A 24,414-nucleotide genomic window follows, 5' to 3' on the forward strand; every position below is an offset into this window, starting at 1 on the left:
ACCTACTGAAGGGCATCTTGGTTGCTTCCAAGTTTTAGCAGTTGTGAATAAGCTGCTGTAAACATCCATGTGCAGATTTTTGGGTGGACATAAGTTTTCAATAGGGAAAATCAATGAAACCAAAAGCTGGTTCTTTGAAAAGATCAATAAAATCAATTAACCTCAAGCCAGGCTAACTGAGAAAAAAAATGAGAGAAGACACAAGTTACTAATATCAGAAATGAAAGAGGTGATATGACTACAGCTTCCACGGAAGCTGATTAATTGCCTGTTTTCCATTTCATTGACTTTTGCTAATATTATTCTTTCTTTTCTTACTTTGGACTTAATTTGTTCTTCTAAATTCCCAAAATGGAAACTTAGGTTATTGATTTTAGATCTTTCTTCTTTTCTAATATATGCATTCCATTCTATAAATTTCCTTCAAGCACCACTTTTGCTGCAAGATTCTTCTTTTTTAAGCCTATATATTTATATCTCACAGTACGATGAGATGGTAGAAAAACATGATCTGTAAAGGACAGATATATTTCAGGAAGATCTGTTTTTTAATGACTCAAGTGTTTTGAGGATTTAGGTTTTTTAACTTTATAAATTTTCCTCCAAGTTTTCATTTTGAAAAAAATTTTAAACTACAGAAAAGCTGTGGGAATATTTAACAATGAACACCTGGAAAGCCTTCACTAGATTCCAGAGTGATTATCATTTTGCCACATTTGCTTTATTTCTCTGTCTATATATGTAAATATTTTACCAAACCATTTGAGAATTACTTACAAAGATGGTTCATCCCTAAGAACTCTAGCCTGGCTATCACCCCAAACCTGTCAGAATGGCTAAAATCAACAACACAAGAAACAATAGGTGTTGTCAAGGATGTGGAGAAAAGGGAACTGTTTTGCACTGTTGATGGGAATGCAAACTGGTGCAGCCACTCTGGAAAACAGTATGAAAGTTCCTCAAAAAGTTAGAAATCTAACTACCCTATGAATCAGCAATTGCACTACTGGGTGTTTATCCAAAGAATACTAAATTACTAACCCAAAGGGATACATATACCCCAATGTTTTATAGCAGCTTTATCTACGATAGCCAAATTATGGAAACAACTCAAGCAAAAGAGGTGATATGTGTGTGTGTGTGTGTGTGTGTGTGTGTGTGTGTGAGATGAAACAACCCAAGCGGAAGAGGTGGTGTGTGTGTCTGTGTGTGTGTGTGTGTGTGTGTGTGATGGAATGCTACTCAGCCATAAAAAAGAATGAAATCTTGCCATTTGGAATGACATGGATGGAGCTAGAGAGTATTAACTAAGCGAAGTAAGTCAGAGAAAAACAAATACCCTATGATTTCACTCATATGTGGAATTTAAGAAACAAAGCAAACAAAGAGGGGGAAAAAAGAGACAGGGGAGGCAAACCAAGAAACAAATCTTAACTCTAGAGAACAAAATGATAGTTACCAAAGGGAGATGGTTGGGGGGATGGGTTAAATAAGTGATGGATATTAAGGAGTGCACTTGTGATGAGATGAGCACCGGGTGATGTAAAGGAAGTGTTGAATCACTATATTGTATACCTGAAACTAACATCACAGTGTACGTTAACTAACTAGAATTTTTTTTTAATTTTTTTTTAATGTGTATTTATTTTTGAGACAGAGAGAGACAGACCATGAACGGGGGAGGGTCAGAGAGAGAGGGAGACACAGAATCTGAAACAGGCTCCAGGCTCTGAGCCATCAGCCCAGAGCCTGACGCGGGGCTTGAACTCATGAACCACGAGATCATGACCTGAGCCCAAGTCAGACGCTTAACTGACTGAGCCACCCAGGCGCCCCATTAACTAACTGGAATTTAAATAAAAACTAAAAAGCACAACTTTAGTATGTACCTCCTAAGAACAAATATCCTACACCATAATTACAAAATAATAAACACACAGGAAGTTTGATGTGATATTATTATCTAATATGCAGTTCATATTTTCCCAATTGTCTCAGTCTGGGTATTTATTATATTTTATTTTAAATCCAGGATTCAATCAAGGATCACTATTGTATATATTGTCATATGTATATATTTCCTTTGTCTTTGACAATTGACACTTTTGTAGAGTCCACACCAGTTATTTTTTGTGTAATGTCCCTCAAATTAAGTTTATCTAATTGTCTCCTCACAATTACATTCAGGTGACAATTTTAGCAGAGGCACACATGTGAAGTTGGAATGCTTTTCTTCTTTTTATACATTAGAAAAAGTACAAAATAGGTTGGATTAATATTTTCTTTCAATCAATAACACTTCATGATTGTCTCCTGCAAAGTAAATTAGTGTCACAGTTTGCAATTTACAAAACGCTTTGACATGGATTCATTTACTCAATTTGCACAACTCCACTAGGTAGGTATTTTTAATCACCTTTTCTGTTTGAATGAAAATGTATCCAAGTTTATAGAACTACGAAGACTATATCTGTGGCCAAAATTTAAGCATAGTCATACTGTAAATCTCATCCTCAGTAAGAAGCCCTGTGCTTTCATACCAAATAAATCTAGACAATTTTTCTCTTTTACAACCTGCATTCGCCATTGTCCTAACTTTGTACCTTACAGTTCTACTATGTTAAATTACAAGGCAATGTAATATTATGCCTTATCAAAACATTTTCTAACTATTGTGATTTGAAATTACAATAATCAAGTCAGAAACAATATAAAAGGAGATGAATGTTAGCTGTATTGAATGCCAAGTAATTGGCTTTTGTTCACTTTTATGTCTGCGTTTGGTGCAACTGGTAATTCACCAGCTCTTCTTTTCTCCCCAGGGCAAGACTTTATTTATTTACTTTTTGTCAATTCCTTCTGCTTCCCAACACATGAAAACAGCATTGTCTCATAGCATAGTAATCAGTATTGGGACAAGAACTTCTAAGCATATGAAATTAATTACTTTTTAATTTTCCTTTTACTTTTGGACCACACAGTCCCAATATTGTTTAGTTTAGGATCAAATTAAGAAAAGTTTTGGTTATCAGTATATGTAATTTGATTCACAACCAATGCATAGATCCTTAAGTAGACATTCCAGCCAGAAAGAACACAAACAGGTTTTCTTCTGAGTCACGGGTTGTCATGGGAGTAAAAGCCAGACAACTTTTATAGTAATACCGAAATTTAAAAAGCAGTATCACTCATGTCCAGGGAAGGTGCCTGGGTGGTATTACACTCAGACCACCAGGTCTATCTGGGTGGTATTTACCCTCAGACATACTATCTAAATCATACGGAGATTGGAAAGACCTTGAGGAAGCTGGGCGACATCTTCCACTGATGAAAGCCACTTTGCCACCTCCAAGGAGCCTGAAGCTGAGACGACAGATCAAGGTCCACTTACTCTTTCATCCAGGGACAATTTATCAGCACTCAGTGATCTGAATGCCTCATTCCAAAGTAAAAGAGTAATTTCAAATGCCTAAATAGTGGTTGTGATATTACTGTCTTTGTCCAGTGTTCAATTTCATATGGAAGCAGAGACAGAAACCTGAAAATACTTAACGAAGGAATAAATCTCTTTTTTTTTTTCAACTTGTACAGAGTTCTGCAAGCATATTATTTTCTTGTGAACTGGCATATTATTCATCTCCTTAAAAGAAAAATCTATATTTTAATCCTAGGAAAAGCATTATTCTCATTCTTCATTTGGATTAGTGTTCTAGGCCAAATACAGTAAAGGAAGTTGCATCTGACAATTATGGCTTCAGTACATAAATTGTAGCCAGACAGAACGAGTGATGAAAATTTCTTCAGCTATACAGTCTTTAATAGAACATGTATCATTCATTTTTTTCCACCAATCCTCAACAGACTATTATCTTCAAATAACAATGAGAGGCTGCCTGCAGTTAATTTAATCACTGTAATTTCCTCCCAAACAAAGACTGATGTCTACTGAAAATTATTCCAATTATGTCTTTGAAAATGAGTTCAAAATTGTTAAAATTACTACTTTCAATACTATATTAACCTCCACCAAGTGTTATTAGTTATTCTCACGATCTTCCTGGAGCAAAAAATGACATTGCTGCCGGTTTTTTTATTCGGTAAAAATTCAACTTGGAGATGCCACAATTATTTTTAAAACTTTGCTCAAGTTCAATCAGCCTAAGGTTTAATCTAACCTTTTTCTAATACATCCTGGGAAGCAATTTCTCTGCTTAAAAACAAAAACACAGCCAAAATTCATTACATTGGATCACATAAAATCAACTTACATAACCACTTGAAAATAAGTAAGGAGAAGGGATCTCCCAGAAACAACGATGAAGATAAAAATAGGCAACACTTACTGGACGCTGATTGTTACTCAATTTGTGCAGGCATGTGCTAAATGCTGTATGATCATTTCGTTTTCACAACAACCCCAATGAAGCTGGTCCTGGTTTTATTCCCATTTTACAGATGAAGACTTCTGCTCTGGCTGGTGTTTCCTGCTCACAGGTGGCTGCTGTGAGCCCCCAACCTCTGCCAGACCACCACCCCCCCCACACACACACACACCTGTTTCTGACCATTACTTTTTAAAAAAAAAAATTTTTTTTTTGTTTATTTTTGAGAGAGAGAGAGACAGAGCGTGAGCCGAGGAGGGGCAGAGAGAGGGGGAGATACAGAATCGAAAGTTGTCAGCACAGAGTCCGACTTGGGACTGACAGACCGGGAGATCATGACCTGAGCCGAAGTGGGACACTTAACTCACTGAGCCACCCTGGTGCCCCTGTTTCTGACCATTACTTTGACGAGGACTCTCCACAGTGATACATGCCTTCCTTTGGCCACAGCTCTCGCCCTTAGGAATCCACAGACACTCTAGAAGAGAGAGGGGGGCTATGGCGGGTCAAGGCCAGAGCAACGCTTCCTGCCACGCGGCCAGACTTCCTCACCCATCTAGGCTTTTACCAGGGTTCCCAAGGCTCTCCCCGTCCAGCTCCTTTTAGGGACCCGGGCTTCAGTCACGTGCGTAATGTCTAAATCTCAACTGCGGAAAAGTGTAGCCCCTCTTCCCCAGGGCTTGGGACCCCGTGCGGTGCACCTGATTCAGCCCGAGTCCTTTCTGAAGCGGTCCAGCTGCTCACCCAGCGCTCTCTGCCTGCGCGAGGCCACCTGCTTTGACGCGCGTGCGCATTAGCAGTGGGCTGGCTGCAGCCTAACCTCACCGATCTTGCTGGCCGACTCTCACCCGGACGCGGTTCAAGAAAGTGTTACTTTCAATAATTTGGAATAATTATAAACTATAACAAACAAATATGAATTATTCCAAATTATTAGCTACGCGTAGGAGGCAAAATGCATGACTCTCAAACTTATCCACGTTTGACCCTTGATATACTGTGAGCTCTGTGATACATTTGATGACGATGAAGTCAAAGCACTGGGAACAAGAAAAGGACGAAGAGGAAGTTGAAGGAAAGGAGGCCGCGGGGGTGAGGAATTTCAAGGGTGTATTATTGTAGGGACTTTGACCGCCAGAAAGCGGCATGAGGCCGGGAAGGGAGCTGCCCCAGAAGGGGGACATAAAGAAGGCAGGAGAATTCTAAGAACAAAATTCACTTCTGAGCTTTGCCACTCCCTACTCTGCTTCTCCCAGAGGCCAAAATCACATCTTTTAACCTTATTAGTCCACCCCCAAAGTGCTGCCACCTTCCCTAGGCACTCCCCTGAGTAGAGACGCATCTGTGTCAACTTCCTCCAGGGAGGAAAATTCTCCTTCTGTACCTCTCTCTGACCAAACTGTGTGTGTATTCCACATAAAATGCTGTTTGCCTGGATATCAGTGTCCCGAGTTTTGGGTAAAGGCAAAGAACACACTAAAGAGAAAGAGACTGACAGGAGCTGCCCACGCCCAACTTCCTGTGGTGGGAGGGAGGAGTAGCTGCAGGAGTAGCCTGCAGATGCTAAATGTTTATTACACAGTACATCTTTCCCCTTCTCTTCTCTTCCCTATTGGTCTAAAGTCACTACATTTCTAGCTGTTTGGTCCTTCTTGCCTAGAGCTGCCTCTTGATCATCACCATGGCTTGATTAAACCCATAGTTGATATGCACGTCTGACAATGGTGTCTTCTATTGAGTGTTGTCGGAAGGCACATTTTCAGGACCCGTGTTCAGCATGTCCTTACCACAAGGTTGGCTCTGCCAGTAATTACAGCATCTATTCCACTTCTTAGAAATAAAACTTTTGATACCAGAAAAAAAAAAATTGTCTGCCTTGTTATAAACTTTAAAACGCAATGGAAAAGTTACTAAAAAACGAAAATCACCTATAATCTCAAAGCCCAGAGACACCCATTCTTAATGTGTATTTCCTGCCCCGTTTTCTTTCCATTCATCTGGAAAATTTATAACGCAACCAGAGTTATTCTGTACATATAGCTCTCTGTCTACAAGGCCTAATCGTAGAGCTCGGCATGGATGTGGATTACAGCTAATATTTGAGCTGCTTGACAACACACATTTAGAAACTTTAATCACAGCAGAGGCCGTGACATTCCACTAACTTTGTCAGGCATGTATGAGATTTTTAGGCAGCACCCTAATGAGCCGTAATGTTCTGAAGAGCATTCTTTTCTGCTCTCAGTTGTTGAGCAGGAGATCCTAGGGTGCAGAATAATCTGAAAGTCCACATGTACCTTTTCAGTGTTTGAAAACCAGCACATAAAGCACAAAAGTGCCTTTGAGAACAAGATCAGTAACATTTTTAAGGCTCAATGGTCAGAGCAACCTCAAATATTTCATGGTTTAAAGGTGTTTGCTTTTAGGGAAAGAGCCACATAAACAGCAGAATGCAAAGATTGTTTACCTCAAATTCACTGTTAAAGGAAAGCATGAGATTCAGGATCATCCGGCCCAATTTTAGAGAACCTTAAAATAATTTCCTTAAAAAAATTTAAGGACACATTAGAAAATATATTGGCGTGATATTTCACATACACACCACCTTAACAATTTCTCAAGTTGTCCCTCAAGTGTCTTTTTAGAATTGGTTTGTAGAAAACTTAATAATAACTCAAGCTAAATTTAAGCCAGCCGCTTAACTTTAACTTCCCAAACACTTCATGAGTTATTATATAATCAATTATATAATCTCAAATCAAGAGGACATTTTTATTTGTTGAGAATGTGCCAAGTTAATTCAACTGAAAAATGATGCAAACCCAAAAGAAAGCAAAGGAAGTGGAGAGTAGCCTTCCTTTAAAAAATGAAAAACTGTTAAGGGTCTCCTCTCCTTTCAATGGAGTACGAGCAACTCCTATTTAGATCACCAGCATCAACATTTCTCCTTTTCTCCTCTCTCCCTCCTTCCCTCCATTCTTTCTCTCTCCCTCTCTCTCTCTCTCTCTCTCTCTCTCTCTCACACACACACACACACACACACACACACACACATACACACACACACAATATCAAAGGAATAAAGGACACCTGTATTTCTATTTGTTGGGGTACTTCACCCAGAAGCTCTCAGCAAATATCACAGAAAGGTTGTGACTCATCCATGACTTAAAATGCTGTCATCAATGGTTAGCCTCCTGAAACTCTGAATAGTCAGTCCCCAGCAAGTGCTTCATGAAGTTGGGTATGTGCTCTGTGCCCAACCACGTGACAGTTCTGTGTGGGCAAAAGAAGAGCCTCGGGAAGGGCTGCTGAGTGCCTGGGCAGGATGGACGTCTCTGCACTTGTTGGTTTCACCTTGGACTCCAGAGCATACTTGTCTCCAAAGAAAGAGTTCTATGACTTAAAAAAAAACTCTTTAGAAATTGGGACTCTATATCCTTCCTCTAATTTATTTTATCTAATTTATTTTTCCAAAATTCAGACATTCTATGCCTAAATAATCTATAAGATCCATCATTGGATTAGTACACAGAAAATGAAAACCCATTTTTAGAATTGTTATAAACCATTTGAAGCTAACATAGACATATTACCACATCCAGTCCACCACCTCATCGCTCATTTTCTGAGCCCTTGTGTACAAAGGAGGAAATGTTTCCCACTACTGTATATGGTGTTCACATCTCCTTCCAGAAGGAAAGGACAGATTCTCTCCATCTCCATTAAAAATAAAATGCAGGTTTGGCCTCTTTGTGGATAAAGACCAAAAAAGAGGAAATTTTAGGTTAAATCATTATACTAAGAGGATTCTCACTTATTCTGAATCTCTGAACATTTTTGTTTTCAATTTATTTGAATGTAGGCATTGAGAGAAATGGATTTTTTTTCTTTAACAAGCAAGCAAAGTAGATACATCCCATCCAAAATATATTCAAACAAATAAACACTGTACTTCCCGTGGGCTTTGAAGAAGCAGACATTTCATGTACCTTAGCAATTTATTCTGCTTTTTGATGAAATCAACAGACACTCCCCTTCCATAGGTAATACAATTATAATTATTATATTCAAAAACAATAGCTTTTATGGTTGCCAGCCAGGAGTGTTAAACCCTAGCTGGCTTTGGAGAAGTTACCTTGGTACTTGAACCCTGAAAAGAAGAGCTACAGACCAACTATTCTAAACCCAAAGTAAATTTCTTTGTTACACTTAACTCCACATTTAACTGGCTTGTAATCAGTAAAACTATAAAATAAGTTAACTCAGCCACTTTCCAAAGCATATATTTTACAGCCAGTTACCTTGGGGCATTTGCCAGAAAGTTATATTAATCAGTTAAAATATTCCATGTGTGCTATACTGCGTTTTATAGTTGAAATGAGCGTACGGTCCTATCAGGCTTAAATTTTCCGTCATAAAAATCACTGTAGTCATATTGTGATGCATGTGTCTGTGGCCTTAAATACCCTCGTATCTATGAATGGAAATAAATCCCAAACTGTTCCAAGTAGCCTTTTCTCATGCTGCTCTTAGACTGGTATGTTCTAAGGTATTTGTCTTATTGGAACCTACGGTAAGATTATTCTGCAATTGGGAATGGAGTCTTTCCAGAAGAGAGTATACATTCCCAGTGTCAAAAAACTTGGAAAGATTTGGACTCTGAGACACGGTAAGAAAATGTCCCTCTTCTTTTCTGTCTTGGCCTTGCTCTCGTGAGCCTATACCCTAAGGAATCTTACTAGAGGACTCTATGGAGGTGCTATAAAGACGGCTGCAGCCTCATGGAGGCAGTCTTTTGAGTGGGCTGAGAGAGAGGAAAGTGAAAAAACTCTCATGAGGGTGAGCTGTGGCCTACCAGTGCTGAGAGCAGGCATTTCTAGAGATGGACATACTCGTTTTGTAGTTAATGGGATATACTTATGTTGCTCATACTCTCTTCCATGTATAGTTATTACTAGTAGTTCAAGTATGGTGATAACTTCCAGGAACACTCTACTTCCCACTGGCCAATTCCCCTGGTATGGTGACATGCTGGCTCAGGGCCAGAGGTCATATTACAGTATAAACTAGTCCCTTGTCTCCCTGTGTCTATGGAAGGTGGAGACAAATAAGGCTTCTAATGCACAGAACCAGAAACAAGTTTATGAGAATTCTTCCAAATTGTAAAGCTCATAGCTGAAAGAAACATAAGACAGAAATCCTAAAACTTACATTCCCAGTAATCAACTGGGAAGCCAGAGGTTTTCTAAACAATCAATCAAAAACAAAAAAACAAAAACAAAACAGAACAATTCTGATCAACTCATGCTAGATGACAGACTGGATTTTCTATGTTCTACGTTCTATTTTCTATGTTCTCTAGACAAAATGTCTTTACAAAATCATTATATGAAGAAGCAGCCAAATATCCCACAGCCAAAAATGTAGGAGAATGTGTTTTAAGATATGTCAGATAGGTAATTTTAAAATTATCTTATTTTTCTGAATAATGTGTCGCTTTTGGTATTTTGTCAGCTTTTTAAAATCTGAAATTTATTCTCATTTCTGTCTGTCTCTTAAATATTAAGTTTCTCACAACTCTCTCTTTGTAATTTTGTATTATTTCTCCCACAGAAGACTCTCCAAGTTGTATAAGATTCAGGCCCCACACAGTCTAGATCCACCCCGGCAATCCAATTCCTCACAGGAGAGCTTGGTCTCAGATGGACTCTGGCAAATGACGAGGTGGTGGTGGAGGAGGTTGGGGAGGGGCCTGGAAGCTGTACCCACATTTGGGTGGTCATCTCCTTAGAGGGTATATAGATGCCATCGTGGTCATCAGAGATTTGTGATGTCCTCCAAGGAGCATGAGAATTTCAGGCACAAGATTTGAGGCTGTCTCTGATCCAGGCATCCCTCCAACCTTGAAATATTAGCATTGTATGTTGTGTTGTTAAACGTGCCTGCAGGTTTCTTGTTCTCCAAGCTGGGGAAGCATTTGGTTAATCTGCGCATAGAAGAGCTGCATTCCCCTGCTTGCCAAGAGCCTTAAACCCAACTGGCTGGTTCTCAACCCATGTCAAACACTCAGTTACAATAAGCAGCACTTATATAATATGCCTAAAGGCATATCCATTACTCTATATCCCAGAGTTATTTACTACTCAAAGTGCTGAGGCTTTAAGAGGTCTGTGATTCCTTAAAATGGTAGGCAGAATTTAATGTGTGTCTGTATTTGTAGCTCTCCTCAGACTCTCAAATTGGTCTGTGACATGTAAAAATGAATAATCTGCATTTCAAGAATAAGTACCTCCAAGGGGGTGCTACCAAAAAAAGTCATAATGATACTTTATACCTCCAAAATGGTATTAAAAACTACACTAGAGTTAAAAAAATTTTTTTTGTTTTAGAGAGAGAGAGAGCATGTGAGTGAGTGGGGAGAGGGGCAGAGGGAGAGAGAGAGAGAGACAAAGAGAGAGAGAATCTCAAGCAGGCCCCATGCCCAGCAAGGAGCCCAATGACAGGCTCGATCCCACAACTCTGGGATCGTGACTTGAACAGAAATCAAGAGCTGGATGCTCAACCAACTGGGCCACTCAGGCACCCCTACACTAGATATTTTTCAATCCATTTCTATATTAAGCTGGGCCAGCAGAAACATATGTCATTGATTTACACTGAGAAATGATAAGAGACAGCCCAAAGAAATAAAGGAAGCTTTTAAAAGTACTATTAATTTCATTACACACTGTATCATCGCTATGGACTGAATTGAGTTCCCCTCAAAATTCATAGTTTAAAGCTCTCAGCCCCCAGTATGAAGATGTTTTGAGATGGGCCTTTCAGAGGTAAATGGGTCACAAGCGTGTAGACCTCATAATGGGCTTAGTCCTCCTAGAGAAGAAGAGACAAGAGAGCACACTCTCTCCTCCCTAGGAAGACAAAGCAGCAAGATGGCCATCTGCAAGCTGGATAGAGAGGTGTCACCAGAACCTGACCATCTGGGCACCCTGATCTAGGACGTCCCACCTCCAGAACTGTGAGAAATAAATGTCTGTTGTTTAGGCGATTTAGTCTATGGTTTTTCGCTATAGCCACTCAAGCTGACTATGACAGTCATTATGAGACAAGGTCTATGGAAGAAATTTCTCTTTAGTTTCAGTAGCCAGAAAGTGGGGCATCTCATTTTATTTTACAGGAGATGTGATCATGAGTCTATAACTAATTGTCTCTTACCCTTTGAATTGCTTATCATGGAACTTAGAATCAATATGTCATTGTACTCTAGTACAAAGATCTAGAGCCTTCCCACATACACTTTCCCACCTTAACTTCCCTGGGAGACACCTCTTAACTTTTCACACAAACTTTTCTTCTGTTCCTTCTCTCTCATCCACTTACTGGTAATCGTATTCTATTTTGCTGTATGCATTTATGGAAGTTGCCTCAAATCCTTTAACAAACAAGGCAGATTGTAAGGAAGAATAGGATTGAATAAATGAATGAAGGCATTTCCATTTGAGAAGTAAAAAAACCAAACGTTCAGTACTGCATTTGGAATTATATAAAAATATTTACTTGAAGAAATTCAATTTATCTCAGCCATGCTCATAAACCTATGAAAAGGATTGACGTGGTCCAGGGGTTTTTATCTTAGGGCTTGTAGACCCTCCAGAGGATCCGTGGACAGAATTCAGGGAGTCTATACGCTTAGATGGGGAAACTGATCTTCATTTTCACTGATCCCTCAGTGAAATTGAACATTTCCTTCAAATATAAATATTGGCAACAAACCACGGAAGTATTAGCAGTACCTGTGAATTTGTTTCCGGTAGAAATCCCAGGTGTCCCCATCGCCCATGTGGGTTGTTGCAGCTCTCTGAAAATATCACTTACACTCATCATCACCTTCAAATGTCACTAGACGTGCTGTTAGATCACGTTAATTAATGCATTGGTAAAGACACACATATTATTACTATATCACAATTTTTTTTGTAATCATATTTTTATATATTTGGTTTCCTTGTAACTCTTTGTATTTTGCTTCATACATTTAAATACAGTACTCTGAGAAGGGGTCCATAGGCTTCCTAAGATGACCAAGGGTGTCCAGGGTATAAAAGAATTTAAAACTGACAAACACAAACTGTATTTAGGTAGCATCTTTACAGAATGTGTGCAGATACCTCACTGAGATCTGTGCCATAATTAGGTAATGCTGGTTTCCCTTGATTGGAAAACAGCGACATCGTTTTTTCAGTAAAAGGGAATAATAGAAGTTGCCTGGGTCTTCCTATTCCCTTGACAAGATAAGGTCAGAGTCAGCCCCCCTTTTTTTAGGTCTGCACTTGCAACTTCTGAAAAAACATATAACAGCTCTGTGAAACTTTGGGTCAGCATTTCAGTTGCTAAGAGAGAAAAAAAAACAATTGATTTAACATTTAAAACCTCTACTAAGAAGCAGTACCTTTGACTCAATCATGTAAAGACTCATTATCTATTTTGCAAATTACCTGAGGCCCTTCCTTTCATTTTTTTCCTCCCTTGCATGTCAACCCTCTTTTGAATTTTTACCAGACACCTTGGCACTTTTAGCACAATTGGAATAGGGCAAGAATAAGGAAGTAAAACAAAAGGCTGTCAGTAGGATTACTTAACACACACTTCAGAATTATTTTTAGTTACTGTTGTGACATTCACAATGAGGTACAAAGAAGTATGCGTGTCTGTGTGGGTTTGTTGAGGGGAAGGGTATACATGTGGTAAGACCACCCCCAAAAGGCCATGGGCAAAGGCCTTTGCCCCCACTTCCCATGTCCATGGATCTAAGATCATTAAGGGATTATGGACCAATTAGGGAAATTCCCCCTCCCCACCACACTGCAACTCCATCAGGAACCCAGAGTAAGGAGGTATGGTGGATCTGGGGGACAGTGGAGTTTCTTCCTCTCTCCTCTGGGCCATCAGAAGGATATTATCCATGGGCCACCTGCCCTATTCCAGTGAAAGATGTAGTTGGAAATTGGAGTTTATAAATGAATAAGGCACCCGATTATCTAAAATCCTCTGAGTATACATCACTTTGTGTAACTGATCAGTTTTTCAGACGGCTGACTTCTTATCCTTTCCAGCAACACCTTTTTCATGTTAGTTATCTTAGACAACTGAATGTATTATAGGGGCGCCTGGGTGGCTCAGTCGGTTAAGCGGCCGACTTCGGCTCAGGTCACGATCTCGCGGTCCTTGGGTTCGAGCCCCGCGTCGGGCTCTGTGCTGACCGCTCAGAGCCTGGAGCCTGTTTCGGATTCTGTGTCTCCCTCTCTCTCTGCCCCTCCCCCGTTCATGCTCTGTCCCTCTCTGTCTCAAAAATAAATAAACATTAAAAAAAAAATTGAATGTATTATAAATGTACTGTATACCCCCTACATACTTGGAAAAGTAGCCTGAAATTAGCTTAATCTTATACTAATGACTCAGGGTCAACACTGAGAACATCTGCTTTCTTACATGGGCATATTACAAGGGTAATTTCCTTATCATTTCCAGGATCTATACAGGGGTCTTTGACCATTATCTGAACTGATGCTGAGATCTTTGCATTCTTGAAGCTGCTTCTTCTATTTTTGTCTAATGCTTTCTTGTCAGACATTACTTTTACCCTCAAAGTAGATTTGGAAACCAGATACGCTATAATGAATAGATAGAGGGCTTGAACATTTTGAATTGAATAAAAAGTACAATACATGAGATGTGTTTGTTGTTTATGACATCTATTTGAGTATTCACAGAGTTTCACTTATTTGCTGATTCCTTGATGAGAGCTAGATGTGTGAGATTGTAGCATAACTTCCAAATAAGTGAGATTCAATACTACTTGCTTTTCTGTGAAAATCACCCAGAGAGGTCTCATTGTTCCAGATACTTGTCTCTATACGAACTCAAAACAAAGCTTATCCTGGTTTCTGACTGACAGCAAGCTTCTGTTGTTGAGTTAGCATCCTGAATTCAGTAACTGAAACATTTACAGACCTTGACAACCCAAACCACCAGGTCCCAGTGTCTGAAATCTCTGAGTCATATCCACATTTTCACAGAGGCAGCAAAACCAAGTGTTCCCACTTCCTCTTTCACCTGAGCCTTTATTTGTCTCATTTAGTTGTAACCACACAATGTGGTGGAAATGCTGTGGACATATATTGAGATCCTGCTTCTGCCTCCAACTAGCTATGGAGCTTTGTGGAAACCAGTTTTTCTCAAGTCGCAGTGTTTTCATCTGTAAAGTGAATATAATATAACTTGGGACCCACGGTGCTTGTGAGGATGAAATGACATAATTTCCAAACATTTACCCAGGTAGTGTCGGGCATTTAAGTATATGCGTAAGCACTATTTGTTTCCTATCCTTTGCCATGTTCCTTTACTTTCCCGTTTATTGACTTTGTGGCGCCCAGATAGATAGATGGCCTTCAAAATACATAGTTCTTATCTTCAGTAACTCTTCCTGAGTCCCGGTCAGATTTGGAATATAGCTGTATGAGAGCGCTTTTCACGGTGTCTTATGAACATGTGCATGAACACGCCTGTCAGCCCTCAGACCAGGAGTTTCTAGAAGGGAGGGTTGGCATCCCATGCACCATTGTATTCCCAACTCTTAGCCCATTACCTAGGACATCTGCAAACATTTAATAGATAAGTAAAAGCATGAATCACTATTTAGATATCTTGACTAAAAGTTTGCATATATTAGGAGATTCCTAGTCTGGTATCATAAAATTTGGATCAGAAGCCAGAGGTCCTGAAAAACAGGAAGCAAAGATGACCAAATCCATAGACGTGACCTACCCATGGCTTTCCACTGACCTCCTACCACCACACCTGGTTCATAACATTAACCTGGGAAATTTCCAACCATATCTTCAATTTAGGAAAGGAAACAAATCTTCATCTGCATTTCTAGACAGAGTCAGTCTGCTATGCCTAAAATAGTCTGTCTATTTTAAATCATAGGAAAATAAGTGAGAAGGCTGGTGCCTCCGGCTGTCCACTCAGCTCTCTCTATATCAATGTTTATTCAGCCAGGTGTCTTTCTTAGGAAAGGAAAAAAAAGCTGCAGCTAAACAGCCTGGTTCATCACACTTGCCTTGCAGTTTAGACCTCCCTTCTCCTTCACCCCCGTGGTAATTTTCTCCTGTGCATTCCTCTCCAGGAATTTTTCCATTTCCACGATAATCACTAGGCTCACCTATCTTTATGCTTCTCTCTAAATTTCTGCCTTCTGCCTCTTTCTGCGAGTGTCCATCCTATATATACTTATCAGAATAATCTTTCACAAAAATGACATCTCACTGGTTTAAAAAAATCAATAACAGTTCTCTACCTCTAGCTTTCCTTTGCAACCAATGAAATCACCCCCAACTTCCTTCTTCCCCCTTGTGAAGGACTCTTATGGTCTACCTGACTCTTGTGATCTAATTCTAGGAAACTCTCCATGGAAGTAAAATTAGCCCCATCGGTGCTTGTTTTCTCATATTTTATAATATTTTAGTAATACTGTATCTTTATTGAGAATCCCCTTCCTTACCTTCTCAATTCCTTAAAATTCCTTCAATTCCTTAAAACCATAACATTTTAGAGTAAAAAAATAAAAGGCCTTCAGTTACTGTCCAACAGTGCAGCGCAATCCCCCCCCCCTTTTTTTTTGCAGTCAAGAAACTAACACCCAAAGATGGTTTGTGACGTCCATCTGTCAGAAAGCTCTCAGGATCAACACACCAAACTTTATCAGCTCCTCTGAGGAAAGCACTTACATGGCAAGAAAGAGGCAGGGGGATGAATACTATGGGACACCCACCAGCTCTATTCTAAGCACTTTCACATGTGCTTATGTGATCCTCACAATGAACCCATTTTATGTGAGACAAATCTGAAGCTCGCAAAGGTCAAACAGTGAGGGGAGGAAGGATGATGGTAGAGTAGGCAGACAGGCTCATCTCACCCCAAGAACACAAGGTAACTTTCACATCATCCTAAAGACCCCGGAAATTGACCTGCAGACTGACAGAACAAGCTCCACAACTAACAGGAGAGAAGAGGCCACATCAAAGAAGGGAGGGAGTGTGGATACATGGTTTAGGGGAAAAATGGATTGCAGGTGCTGTGGAGGGGAGGGAGCCATGATCATGAAGAAGGGCACGAGAGAGAGAAAGAGAGAGAGAGAGAAGGACACAGGGAAATGCACAGGGAAAATATTTCCTCAAAGCCACTGGCTTAGAAAACGAGACAGACTGAATTTCATGAGTTCTTGCAATCAGTGAGGCTTACAGCCTGGAGTTTTAAAGGTCAGGAGGCTTGGTTGGCATACAGCCCAGAAGGCACTGCACTGCTAGAGAGAGGCCAGGCAAAAAACCCAGGGGCAGACAGCATGGAAAGGGCAGATCTGAAGAAGGCCTGGGTACACAGGAGGAGAATATTCACTCTTCTCCAAGTATGTCCCTAAGAAGCAATGTTTGTGAAGGTGACTTTCTGGGAACAAAGGAAATAGATGGCACCATTTCTCTTTCTGGCCCTTCAGTGTAAACACAGACCCACCTGCAAGAAGCAGTACAGCACCAATCCTGGCTGCCTAACTTGCTTACACCATGCCCAAGCCCCCTGTACTCTGCTAGGACTGCCCTCCTCAGACAAGCTGGCTTCAGTCCGAGTGCCGCAGGCTTCTCCCCCATGAGACCAGCACAAACCTCTGCCTACACCACATATCCCAACCAGAGAGTTCTGCAGGGCCTCAGTTCTGGTGGAGTTGCTATCAGGTCTCATTTCACAAGCAGACCACAGCACACCTAATTAAAACTCACCACATTCAGGTCAGGGACCAAACACTGCCCTCAGCAGGCAAAGAGAGCCTCTGCAGACAACTGGCCTGAAGGAGAGAGGAGCCAAAACACAATAGCAGAGCGCATGTAGCACACACCAGAGATACTCCCTGAAGCACCAAGCCCTGGGAACTACTTGACCTCTTCTTCATAAGGCCATTACTTTCCGGAGCAGGAGAGATAACTGGCTTTTCTAACACACAGTAGAAGGTAGAGACTTAGACAAAATGTCAAGATGGAGCAATTTATCCCAAATGAAAGAACAAGATAAGGCCATGGTCAGAGACCTAAGCAAAACAAATATAAATAACATGCCTGATGGAGAACTTAAAGCAATAATCATAAGAATACTCACTGGGCTTGAGAAAAGAATAGAAGACATCAATGAGACCCTTACCACAGTGATAGAAGAGTTAAAAGAGATTCAGTCAACGATGGAGGATGCAATAAACAAGATTGGAAGCATGCTTGATGCAATGAACAGTAGGCTGGATAAAGCAGAGGAATGAATTTGTGACCTAGAAGACAAAATAATGAAAAACAATGATGCTGAACAAAAGAGAGAAAGAAGAATTATGCGACACAAGAATAGACTTAGGGAACTCAGTGACTCCATCAAACATAATGACATTTGTATTACAGGAGTCCCAGAAGAGGAGAGAGTAAAGGGGGAAGAATATTTATTTCAAGAAATAATAGCAGAAAACTTCCCTAATCTGGGGGAGGAAACAGATATCCAGATCCAGGAGGCACAGAGAACACCCATCAAAATCAACAAAGCAGCCCAACACCAAGTCATATTGCAATTAAATTTGCAAAATTTAATGATAAAGAAAAATTCTTAAAAGCAGAAAGACAAAAGAAGTCCTTAATTTATAAGGGAAAAGCCATAAGACTAGCTGGAGATTTCTCAACAGAAACTTGACAAACCAGAAGGGAGTGGCATGATATATTCAAAGTGCTAAAGGGGGAAAAGCTGCAACCAAGAATACTCTATCCAACAAGGCTATCATTCAGAATAGGAGGAGAGATAAAGAGTTTTCCAGACAAATAAAAACTAAAGGAGTTCATGACCACTAAACCAGACCTGCAAGAAATATTAAATGGGACTCTTTTGTTTTGTTTTGGTTTTTTGTTTTGTTTTGTTTTGTTTTTAAAGAGAACTCTTTGAATGCAAAGGAGAGACCAAAAATGACAAAGACAAAAAAAAGAGAAAATTTCCAGAAGCAATGAAAAAACAAGTAATAAAATGGCACTAAATACCTATCAATAATTATTTTGAATGTAATTGAACTAAATGCTCCAGTCAAAAGACTTAGGTTCAGAATAAATTGAAAACAATGCCCATCAATATGCTGCCTACAAGAGATTCATTTTAGACCTAAAGACACTTGCAGATTGAAAGTGAGGGCAGGAGCACCTGGTGGTTCAGTCAGTTAAGCAATCAACTCTTGATTTTGGCTCAGGTCATGGTCTCTCAATTAGTGAGATCAAGTCCCACATCTGGCTCTGTGCTAAAGTGGTAGGATGGAGATACGTCTATCATGCAAGTGGATGTCAAAAGAAATCCTGAGTAGCAATACTTAGATCAGACAAACTAGACTTCAAAACAAAGACTGTACAAAGAGAGAAAGAAGGGCATTATATAATCATAAAGGAGACAACTCAACAAGAATATCTAACAACTGTAAATATTTATGCACATAAAATGAGAACACCCAAATACATTAAAAAAGTAATAACAAACATAAAGGAACTAATTGTTAATAAAACAATAGTAGTAGGGGACGTTAACATCCCAATCACAAAATAGAATAATGAAATAATAAAGATTAGAGCAGAGTTAAATGTTATAAAAACTAAAATAAACTATCGAACAGATCAATGAAACCAGAGCTTGTTCTTTGGAAAAAACTAATAAAATTGATAAACCTCTGGCCAGATTTATCAAAAAGAAAATAGAAAGGACCAAAATAAATAAAATCACCAATGAGAAAGGAAAAATAACAACCAACACCACAGAAATACAAACAATTATAAAAGTATATTATAAAAAGTTATATGCCAACAAATTAGACAACATGGAGGAAATGGATAAATTCCTACAAACATGTAAACATATAAACTATATGCTCAACATCACTCATCATCAGAGAAATACAAATCAATATTATAAGATATCACCTCACACCTGTCAGAATGGCTAAAATCAACAATACAAGAAACAACAGGTGTTGGCAAGGACGTAGAGAAAGGGGAACCCTCTTGCACTGGGAATGGGAATGCAAACTCATACAGCCACTGTGGAAAACAGTATGGAGTTTCCTCAAAAAGTTAAAAATATAACTATCCTAAGATCCAGCAATTTTATATGTCCATCAACTGATGAATGGATAAGGAAGATGTGGTGTATATACACATGGGTATATATATATACCCACATATATATATATGTATATATATATATATACATATACACATATGTATATATATACACCACATCTTCCTTATCCATTCATCAGTTGATGGACATGTAAAATATACATATAGATAATATATACATGATAATATATACATGATATACATATAGATAATATATACATGATAGGTATAGATAATATATATATACCTATATATACATATAGATCATATATGACATGCAAAATATATATATAGATGTGGTATATATACACATCTGTGTATGTATACACACACACACACACACACACACACACACAGGAATATTACTCAGCCATCAAAAAGAATGAAATCTTTCCATTGGCAAGATGGATGGAGGTAGAGTGTATTATGCTAAGCAAAATAAGTCAGTCAGAGAAAGACAAATACCAGGGCACCTGGGTGGCTCAGTTGGTTAAGCACCTGACTCTTGGTTTCAGCTCAAGTCATGATCTCATGATTCATGGGTTGGAGTCCCTCGTGGGGCTCTGTGCTGACAGTGCAGGGCCTGCTTAGGATTCTCTCTCTCTCTGTCCCTCTCTCTCTCTCTAAGGAAATAAATAAACATTTTTAAAAAGAGAGAAAGACAAATACCACATGATTTCACTCATGTGGAATTTAAGAAACAAAACAAATGAACACAGAAAAATAAAGACCAAAAAAAAGACTCTTAAATATAATTAACAAACTGGTTGCCAGAGGAGAGGTGGCTGGGGGGGATGGGTGAAGTAGGTAAAGGGGATTAGGAGTACACTTATTGTGAGGAGCACTGAATCATGTGTAGAACTATTGAATCACTTCATCGTACACCTGAAATTAATATAACACTGTATGCTAATTGTACTTGAATTTAAACAAGAGAAGTAAGGATGGCGATTGTAGAAAGAAGTAAGAACAGAGTGAGAAGGGGCCAAATATATGATAAATGTGCTTTATTCCTTTCTGGAAAAAATAATTTTTTTGAGAGAGAGAGAAAGAGAGAGAGTATGCACACGTGTGAGCCAGGGAGCGGCAGAGGAGAAAGAGAGAATCCCAAGTGGGCTCCACCCTCTGCACAGAGCCCATCGCAGGGCTTGATCCTATGACCCTGGGATCACGACCTGAGCTGAAATCAAGAGTCAGGTGCTCAACCAACTGAGCCACCCAGGCACCCCTCCTTTCTGAAATATATTAATGATTGTCCAAAATTTAAAATGTTACCACTTAATTCATTTTTTAAAAAACTGAACCAGAAATCAGCCTCACACTTCATATTAATTTCAGATTTCCTGAGAAAAGACAGTAAAAGAATTATAAATACACCGGCCATATTGCAATACAGAGGATGGTAATGTGCTCTTTTAATTTCTACATTATCCAGAAGGCTGTAATATTTTGAATGCTTTAATGTGTTGTCAGTCTTACAGGATGAGAATTCTTCTCAGCTTAAGATTAGTTGTGATATGTGCAACCCAGGAACACAGGCCATTAAAAATGGGTGATACAGTCCTTCATGGCTCTCATTTTAAAAGTGTAAACATGTACATTTATTTTTTTTAAATAAGGAAATCCCTTACAAGTATGTCAAACCATCTTAGATGAGGAAAGTTTTGTAAAGGGACATATGGGGAAGAAGATTAATGCATGCTAAAACATACTGTCTCTTCCAAGTGGTATGATTTTCAAAAAGAATAACTAACATTTATTAAATATTATGTATCTAGGGTTCTCTTCCTATTTTCCAAAAATCTGTCAAGTAACCCTCCCTCAGCTCTCTGACTCCATCAAAATACCCAGAACTCCGAGCTCTTATTGATACCAAAAATTTGTATTTATTGGTGTGTTCTATGGAAAACAGTATGGAGGCTCCTCATAAAATTAAAAATACACCTACCTTATGATTCAGTAATCCTACACTGGGTATTTATCTGAATGAAATGAGACATTAACTAGAAAAGATTTCTGTACCACTATGTTCATTGCAACATTATTTACAATAGCCAAGACCGAAGTGTCCATTGATTGATGAATGGATAAAGAAAATATGGTGCACACACATGCACACACATTCATGTGTGTGTGCACACACACACACACACACACACACAAATGGAATATTAGCCAATCATAAAAAAGAAGAAAATCCTGTCATATGTGACAACAAAAATAGGCTTCAAAGGCATTTTGCTAAGTGAAATTAAGACAGAGAAAGACAGGGGCGCCTGGGTGGCGCAGTCGGTTAAGCGTCCGACTTCAGCCAGGTCACGATCTCGCGGTCCGTGAGTTCGAGCCCCGCGTCAGGCTCTGGGCTGATGGCTCGGAGCCTGGAGCCTGTTTCCGATTCTGTGTCTCCCTCTCTCTCTGCCCCTCCCCCATTCATGCTCTGTCTCTCTCTGTCCCAAAAATAAATAAAAAAGTGTTGAAAAAAAAAATTAAAAAAAAAAAAAAAAAGACAGAGAAAGACAAATACAATATGATCTCATTTATGTATGTAATCTTTAAAAAGGAACAAAAACAAAAACCAAAACCAAGCTCACAGATAAGGAGAACAGGTGGGTGGTTGCCAGAGCTGGTGGGGGGAGGGGTGGCAAGATGGGTGAAAGTGGTCAAAAGATAACAAACTTCCATTTATACTATGAATAAGTTCTTGGAATGTGATGTACAGCATGGTGACCATAAGTAATAATCCTGTACTGAATATTTGACAGTTGCTAAGAGAGTAGATCTTAAAAGGTTTGATCACAAGAAAAAAAAATTTGTAACTCTGTGTGGTGATAAATGTTAGCCAGATTTACTGCGGAGATCATTTTGCAATATATATACCAAATCATTATGTTATACACCTGAAACTAATACACTATTATGTCCATTATATGCCAGTATTAAAAATGAAGATAAAAAATCGACCACCTTTAGAATTTTTATTTTAATCTTTCACTACCGGTTTATGGGTCTTCCTTGAATGCATTGAAAATATGATGAAGCTGCTGACCTTCTCCTGGAAAATGCAAAATAAAAACAATACAAGATTAATGTCTGCTTCCCCCCCCACACACACACACTGTGTGTTGACAGGAATCATATTTGTTTTGCTTCATCAGTTCATCCCCATTACATAACAGGAGCTCAGGACATGTGGCTAATGACTTCTTGACTGACAGAAGAAAACAACAGTTTTCTACCTGCGCTTCCAACTGATCTTTCCTTCTTCCATCTCTCACTCAGCCATCTCACCTTCTATGTCCCAGAGGGGTGAGGACCATTGTTTATTCTCGCTGCCTTTCTTGTCCTATATGAAGACCAATCCCTACACCATGTTTGGGGGCCACCCCCTCCCAGTCCTTCAAAGAAAGCACATTTATCACCCCTTCTATCTCTTGTATCTTCAGAGAATCCCTTTCTCTTTTCTTTCCTCTCAGTGCACAACAAGTTTTAAATCCCTCCTACCTCTAAAAAAAAATCCCTCCTGCGAAAGCCCTACTCTTAGTCACTGCTTGTTTTTTAACCTCCACTCAAGGTGCTTGAGAGAAATTTCCTTTTACCGCTCTAGTTCTCACCAGGCACTTGGTTCTCAAACCCTGCAAGTGAACCTCAGGCACAGCTGTATCAGAATACTCACATCAAAACTGGCAGGCATTTTTTTGCTGCATTCAGTGGGCACTTTTCAACTTTCTTGCTCACCTTTCTTACTAACCTCCCCACAGCACAGGATGCTGTCTCAATATTTTCCTCTCTTGGCTCTCAGGACTCCCACTCTTCTTTCTACCTCCCTGTCATCTCTCCTCAGACTCCTTATTCTCTCTTGTCTCTTCTCATCTCTTAAATATTGGTGTTCCCGAGGGTCCTGTTCATGTGCTTTGCTTCTCATATTACATTTTTATTTAACTGTCACCAATGCCAATGGATTACAAATCCATATTTCAAGCTAGAGTCACATTCCGAACTCCTCAGATGTCTATCAGATTGCCCATTGGCACCCCACATTCCCAAGTACTATATAGTTTCCTAAATGCGCAAAACAAGGAATTTACCATATTTCTTTTTTTTTAATTTTTAACGTTTTATTTTATTTTTTGAGAGACAAGGAAAGACACAGTACAATCAGAGGAGCGGCAGAGAGAGAGGGAGACCCAGAATCCAAAGCAGACTCCAGGCTCCGAGCTGTCAGCACAGAGCCTGATGTGAGGCTTGAACCCATGAGTGCAAAATCCTGACCTGAGCCAAAGCTGGACCCAGGTACCCCGAACTTATCACCTTTCTTTTAAAAATGTGCTCTCCATTCTCACCTTGATGAATGCCACTACCCATCTCCTCTGTCCTCCAGTCTAATATCTACTTATATTCTCTATTTTCACATTATCAATAAATGAATTACTGTATTAACTTGTAAATATAAAAAATAACTTATTATTCAACTACATCGTGAAAAATTATATCTAAAGTATTTTTAAGTTATATTTTTATTTACTTTATGACAACAAATCAATGCTACACATATGTCTTAGAGAACCTAAGAAATAGATCGAAAGTATTTCTGATTAATGCTACATAAATTAGGCTTCCAAGATGCTTTAAGGGGCTTGAGAAGTCAATTCTAGTGAACACTTGAAACGTTTTCCTTTGTTATTTGTCTATACTATTGTATCAGTTAAGCAGAGATATTTTTAGTTCACTCTAGTACCTGTTAGCCCTATCTTTGTTCCAATTAATAAGGCTTTTCTGAATTATTATTTAAGCAAATA

At 39.2% G+C, this 24,414-nt stretch overlaps 1 protein-coding gene and 1 long non-coding RNA gene across 9 annotated transcripts in view; both read right to left on the reverse strand.

Moving 5' to 3' along the window:
* IPCEF1 (interaction protein for cytohesin exchange factors 1) overlaps nucleotides 1-24,414 on the reverse strand; it is a 180,556-nt gene that overhangs the window by 123,981 nt on the left and 32,161 nt on the right. The window lies entirely within an intron of this gene.
* Nucleotides 1,613-17,627, reverse strand: LOC131515074 (uncharacterized). Its single transcript, XR_009263415.1, has 2 exons — nucleotides 13,780-17,627; nucleotides 1,613-13,552 (listed from the first exon to the last, which is right to left on the reverse strand). It is a non-coding gene; the product is annotated as an uncharacterized LOC131515074 (long non-coding RNA).

The sequence above is a fragment of the Neofelis nebulosa genome, chromosome 6, assembly GCF_028018385.1.
Source record: "Neofelis nebulosa isolate mNeoNeb1 chromosome 6, mNeoNeb1.pri, whole genome shotgun sequence".
Lineage (NCBI taxonomy): Eukaryota > Metazoa > Chordata > Mammalia > Carnivora > Felidae > Neofelis > Neofelis nebulosa.